Source organism: Physeter macrocephalus, chromosome 16 (genome assembly GCF_002837175.3).
Source record: "Physeter macrocephalus isolate SW-GA chromosome 16, ASM283717v5, whole genome shotgun sequence".
Classification (NCBI taxonomy): Eukaryota; Metazoa; Chordata; class Mammalia; order Artiodactyla; family Physeteridae; genus Physeter; species Physeter macrocephalus.
The window spans coordinates 52,582,074-52,589,322 of NC_041229.1; positions in this window are offsets into that span (position 1 = coordinate 52,582,074).

The window sequence follows — 7,249 nt, forward strand, 5'->3', positions numbered from 1 at the left end:
ATCCCTGGTCAGATAACTAAGATCCCACATGTGCACGGTGCAGCCAAATAAAAAAGAAAAAGAAAGAAAGAAAATAAAACCACAATGAGATACCACTGTACACCAACTTAAATGGCTAACATTCAAATATAAAAAATACAAGGCACTAGGATTATGATGGTAAATAATAAAATGCAATGCCTGCCCTTATGATGCCTAAAATGCATAGGATGATTCTGAAAATAAAAAGGCACTAAAATTACTGCATGATCAGTTTTATGATAGGGAAGTAACAATTGCTATGAAAAGCAGAAAACATTATTTTTCTTTGCTATAAAACTGTATAAAAGACAATTAAGGACAGGGTAGACAATTGCCAAAAGGGGATGGATCAAAGCAGAAAATTAAAAATTATTTTTTTGCAAGAATGCCACCTTGGAATTCTCAAAAAATTAAAATTCATATGCAATTCCTTAGTATTATTCCAGTAAGAGAGCCCTGGTAATTTTAGCCCTCCACCAGATTTTTTTTTTTTTTAACTCCGCTACTGTTGTAAAATGTGTTCAAGGAAATTAAATGGCAGGCTAATTACAGCTGTCCCCATCGTGGTAATTAGCTAGCATTCATGCCTCCCTGGTGCTTCCACCATGTATATAGGTCTCCTTTGAATCCCAACTTGTTTTATATTCTCAGAATCCTTATTGGTATGAACCCTGATGTCATTTAGGTAAGGAACTTTGTATAGAGAATAGAGAAAATTTCCTTTTGTACTTTAAAAAATTTTTAAACTAATTTCTTTAATTGGATCAAGTTTGAATCCATTCTCTTTTGGGGGAAAAGTGTCTACTTACGAAGCAAATGTTTCTCAGAGTTTACAAAAGCTAGAGGCCTGGTGACTGCTGTCCTCAAACCCGGGAATGCTTGGCTGTGAGACCTGGAAAGGAGTGTGGAAGTCACACATCTGACCCCATGATCGTCCCTGCACCTTCCTTCCCAAAGCCATTGCACTGGTCTCTTCTGCCAGCCAACTGGCCGGCTGGGGTTCTCAAAGTTGTCACATGAGAGATCTTTTGTCTACCTTCCTCCTTTCTCCACAAGGTTCTGACGGGGACTCGAGATTATTTATTGAGTGCCAGTCACCTGTGCTAGCGCATTTAACTCTCACATCCATCTTACAAAATGAGGATATTAACCTTATTAGGCAGATTAGAAAAAAATGAAGCTCGCAGGTTAAACTGCCTTGTCCAAGATAGAGCTAGTTCATGGTAGAGCTGTGATTAGAAACTGACTGATCCCAGACCAATATCACCATTACTGTGTGCTACTTGCAGAGAGGGCATAACTTGAAAATGGTTGATCACTTTCTCCACAATTAGAAAGTCCCCTGAGATATTTTCCTCCAGAATGGGTTTGAGCAGTATGACACTAGAGACACCAATATATGGAGGTTGGATTTTAAGGCACACCCATGAAAGATTATTTCTCTATGAAATTTGACTCTAGATTATCATGGTACCCCACCCAGATTACATAGCTGGGATATTTAGGCTTTCTCAAGAAAGTGTAAATGAATTAGAGATTTATATCAGATTTGCATAGGGGATTTTGGACATTACTTGATTAAGGATGTTTGAGGAAATTAAATATTACTTTTAAGGAATGACTTCCATGCTTGAAAAAAATAGCAGAGCTTTTCTTTTCAAACAAATGCTATGCAAAAATCTCAATATTTAAAAGAAAATAAGGCAGAGCTGCTCTGTGGGAACAGAGTGCCTTCTCTGTCCCTGGCCACTCCCTCTCCTCAGCCCTAGCTCCTTGTAATATGCTTTCTCTGAAACCTTAAGGTCTCCATGGCAACAGGAGTTGGAAAACTACCTACTAAAATCAAGTATAACCTAAATTAGAATGCCTTGGAAGGACCTACCGATAATATCCACAGTCTTAGTGTGATTATTTAAAGACTCACTCACTCTAAGGATTCATTTTTATCTCAATTTCTTAGTAATCACAGAAACATATGCTTCTTATAACACTTGTCTCTCTCTCTGTCTCTGTATATGTGCCTGTGTGTATGTGGGGAGGGAGGTGCATTTAAACTCACTCTTCTGAAGCTTCTCATGTCAGATAGAGAGGCTGATCAGTTCAGTTGCCAAAATCTTTAGTTCTCCTATTGTCCTATTTCAGGTTTTAAATCATTACGTGATGGACATTCTCTTTTTCTTACACTCTGTATTTCTCTCACCTAAAACTAAAACTGAGACAGTGTAACCCACACAAAGTCAACTGACGTCACTCCCTATAACCTCATTCCACTACCTTGAACGTTCATCAGTGCTTAGTTGAAGTCTGCATCCTGTCTCCTAGCTGATATCCCAAACCCTCCAGCTCAGGACAGCAAAGCAAGAGTATTCAAAAACCATGCTTCCCTAAACCCGGCAGGTTTTCATTTGCCCCTCCTTAAATCCTGCTGAAGCTTTTTTTTTTTTTTTTTTTTAAACTTGCTTCAGGGCTTCCCTGGTGGCGCAGTGGTTGCGCGTCCGCCTGCCGATGCAGGGGGACCGGGTTCGCGCCCCGGTCTGGGAGGATCCCACATGCCGCGGAGCGGCTGGGCCCGTGAGCCATGGCCGCTGGGCCTGCGCGTCCGGAGCCTGTGCTCCGCAACGGGAGAGGCTGCAGCAGAGGGAGGCCCGCATACCACAAAAAAAAACAAAACAACAACAACAAAAAAAAACAACTTGCTTCAACGTGATCACCTTAACCAAATACAGTTAGTAATTTTTTGATTAATCTGATTAATCTTTCCTTATAAAGAGAGAATGTAAAGAAACTACTTTTCCCTAGGAAGAATAACTCTCACTATGCAATTACTGAGTTACCTGGGGCAAGTCTCAACTTTTCTAGGCCTCAGTTTCCCTTCCTTGCTCAGACATTATCGGTGTCCATCCTGCACCTAGACTTTCTTCTAAAGGCTGCAAGATGAGGGAATGTATCCAGACTGAGAGTTCTTAATCTTGTCTGCAGCCACCAAAAGATACCTAAATGGGCTGGAATAACTATGAGCCCTCAAATTATATGTAAAGTTTATATTTTCCACAGATATTTATACATTAACTTTATCATTTTCCTGAAAAGTAATAGGTATTGATATAGACAGTGGATTCTAAAATAACACATCAGGAGAAAAACTAAAGTTTTTTGGGTCCCACTCCAGACTTACTAATTCAGAATCTCTGGGCGTAAATGTGGAACAGAAATCTGTAATTTTAGTACACTACCCAAGAGATTCTTCTCTCTTGTCACTGGTTCATGCACCAGTGAATTGTGACCCACTGATTTCAAACCACTGATTTCACAGCTAAAATGATAAAATTCAGAATGTGTGTTCAGAGGCTGGAGTAATTGGCCTTACAGATTTCTTCACGAGTCTCAGATGTGGTGATTTTTTGATTCCTGAACACCAGGTGGAAAAAAAATGGGGGAGGGGCACTAATCCTTGTCTGTAAACCACCCCTTAGTGTTCCATATCTTTATTCATGGTCTTTGAATCAAGTGTGTTAAATGTAATTCATGCTCAATAAATATTTATTCAATAAATGAATGAATGAGTGACATGTGAGCAGAAACAAAATCCAAATTGTATTACTGCTATGATTAAAATTAATAGTCTGTCCTTTAAAAGACCCTCCTAGAGGAAAGATTTCCTGTGCAGATGAATTAATGAATAAACAGCATAAACATTCGTGGCTCACATCTGAGATAACGAAGGAATACGGGATATATAAGGTTGAGCAGCAGTGATGAAAATTCTTTGTTGATGCCCCAAGCAAATAGCTAATTCCTCAGCTTGGTCAAGTTATCCAGTCTTGCCTTCAGAGACTAGTTGGTATTTATCTCCCTCTTATATCGGATAGAAGCGGTATGTTGGCATAGAGGCACAGCACTATCATTAAATTACGTTTCTCTGAAATTATTCAAGATGAATACCATTTGCTGCCATATTTTTTTCTCCCCCTGTGGAGTTAGTCTGTGCCATTGGTTCATATAAAGTAGGTTATCACAGAGAAGGAAAATATTTTATTGACAAGTGTATGAACTTGGACACGTTATTCAAACAACTCAAGCCTCAGTTTCCTCATATGCAAAATGGGGAATATTTCATTCACCTCTCAGCGTAGTTGTACAGAAGATAATGTGTGTAAATCAAGCAGGCTCAGTGCCCTGAATAGGAATGTTTATATTATTATAGTAAATAAATTTGTCATAAATGATATTACTGTGAGTAAATTAAATATATATTTTCATAAAAATTAGAGTTTACAGAGGTAAACATCTGTCACCTACTTTTGTCTTCACTATAAAGCTGTGACATGAGCAAAAGATTTGCTGATCCACCTATTTTATACTAATAAACTGTGGCTTAGAGTAGTTAATCAATTTCTCAAGTGCTTTTTGCACACAGACAGTAGAAACAGAGCATGATCTTTAACCTAGGCCAGGCCGGTATGTTCAATGTTCTTTGCCTTATTATACTACAGTCTAGGGGACTGGACTCTGTCTGGGAACAAAATTGAAAATTATGTAATGCAATGGTTATTCCAGAGGGATTCAGAGAAGCAGAGAACCATGATGAAATGAAGAGGAAGAAGGCAGACGAACTGATTATTTTACGTTAAGATGGCAGTGCGATCACTTATTCTGGTCACAAAGGGCAAAGAATACAAAGGATGTACTTTGCTGCCAGATAAACCTGTGTTCAAATCCAACTTTACAGCATTTATTGTCTGCTCTTAAGCAAATCTCTTCACTTGCTCAGGTTTAGTTCCTTTTATCAAATGTAAAACAGTACCTACTTGATTGGCTTATTATGCAGTTTTAAATTAAGTAATATACATAGAGTATATTAGGGGACCAATAACTGTTAGCTATCTTTCTCATTACTATTTGAGTGAACAGTTCATTTCACTTAGAAGAAACCAGCCTGAGTTTAAGATCATTCTTTACCTTTTTACAGCTTTGTGATTTTGGATAATTAATTTTTTTGGATACTTGGTTTCCTGAAAAAACCATCAACAGTAAGAACAAAGCAACCATAATAACACCTGCCCTAACTACAGTAAACAATAATAGTACATATAACGCAAGTTAATACTTGTAAAATTGCTTTTGAAAAGATAAATGATTCTACATAACATACGGAGTTATAAAATATGCCCTAGCATAGAAATCTTTCATTTTTTTTTCAATTCTTCCTAGCTCTGGGCTGCTGGGCTGCTAGGCTGCTAAAATCAGAGTGTGTCTAAACAGTCTTGTGTTAAATGGTACCTTCTTGCCTTTCACATAGATCCATGCAACATATAAATGAAAGTGTCCTTAGGAGAAACAATTTCCTTATCAAGCCTGAACACACTGGGCCACCAAAATGGGAGCACAAATCACCTGGGCTGGGAAAAGCTTCTCTAATTATATTCAATAATACTTATATTTTCTTTATGATTGCAAAAAATAATATATGTTCTGTTTAGAAAACTAGAGAATATATATATATATATATATATATATATATACTATAAAAATCAACTGACCCCCAAAACCTAGAGAATATCTGTTTTGCTCTAAATCTTCCCAGTTATTATGAGAACACTAGGGCTTAGGGAATCTAAATGATTTTACCTTAGTTCTCAAGGGCAAAAAATTAGTAAAGCTGCCTCTTGATGGAATATAACATTTTATAGTTTGCATATCATGTGTCCCAAACAATCCCAGCTATAAAACAGTTGTGCCTCTCAACACTTGTAAAGACAGAGAAATCCTGTTTGTTACCTCCATGGAACAGAAGAGTAAACTGAAGCTCAAGAAAGTTCAATGGCTTATCTGAAATCATACAGCCTGTAGTGGAAGGATCAGGATGAAAATCTAGATCATTTTTCTCTACTGCCCAGGCCTCTCTACTGGGTCTTCTTATAGAACTTACCCAGCATGGTGGACCAAATATGGAAGCAATTAAAATATTATGGCTAATTTCAGAATTTGATAGTCACACCTGAGGAAGATCTATTTCTACTTATTCAGCTAGCAATTTCTACCTGATATCCAGCTAACCTATTTATAGGCTTAGTTCCAACTGTGTAAATGTAGGCATTTCCCAGAAAAGGGTCTCAGTTTAAACATCTGGAAAATGGACATAACTAAATGAATCCCTTGTCATTTTGGATGTTCTTGGCTACATAAATGAAAAACAACAGCAACTACAATAGTTTAATCAGTAACAACTTTTCTTGTCTCATTATCATATTAGTCTGGTTGTTAGGGTAGTTCCAAGGCCCACCCATGTCCTCAAAGATGCTCTTACCTTACTGCTCTGTGAAACCAGAATAACAGACCTCATGTTTTCACACTATCTGCCCAGGAAACACTTCAAGACAGGCCAGCCATTGACAGAAGTGCAAATATCTTTTCTGTACGTCCCCTCTTGCAGAAATTATTTCTAGATACTTCTCGGCAGATTTTCTCTCAGACCTTATTGACTGGGATTCAATCAGATACTATTCCAAAACCAATTACTGGCATGGCAAATAGTTGTCTTAGAGTATCTACATACTCAATTTCAAAAAGTTATTCAATTTTGCTCTCTAAAATGCCTGCATCTTTTGCTAGCAGATCAGATTATAGTTTTTCTAGAAGAACATAAGAGCATTTTTCCTCACATTTATATCATAATAATTTCTAATTCTTACCCACCTAATGACTATAAAGTGGTAACTAGTAGCAGTATACACACATACACACACACAAATAAAAGTTACTTTAATATTGATACTTTCTATCAGCTTCACAAAACTACTGACATTTTAAAGCACTATGTTAGCAAATCTATGAGGAAAGAACTGTCTCTTCATTGTTGGTAGTAGTTAAGTTAGTACAACCTATATGGAAGCAGTTTGGCAATAACCTTCAAAGCTCCAGTTCTAGACCCAGCCATTCTAATTGCAGCAATTCATTCTCCAGATTCACATGTACATTGTGAATTGTGGTCAGTATCAGGATATTCATTTAAAAATATTTATGAAGAACCTACCATTGACCAGGCAATGTCCAAGCTGTCGGGGGAGATACTAGGAACAAAATAGAAAAATATCCCTGCCCTTATTGAGCTTATATATATATATATATATATATATATATATATATATATATTTTTTTTTTTTTTTTTTTTTTTTTTTTTTTTTTTTGCGGTACACGGGCCTCTCACTGTTGTGGCCTCTCCCGTTGC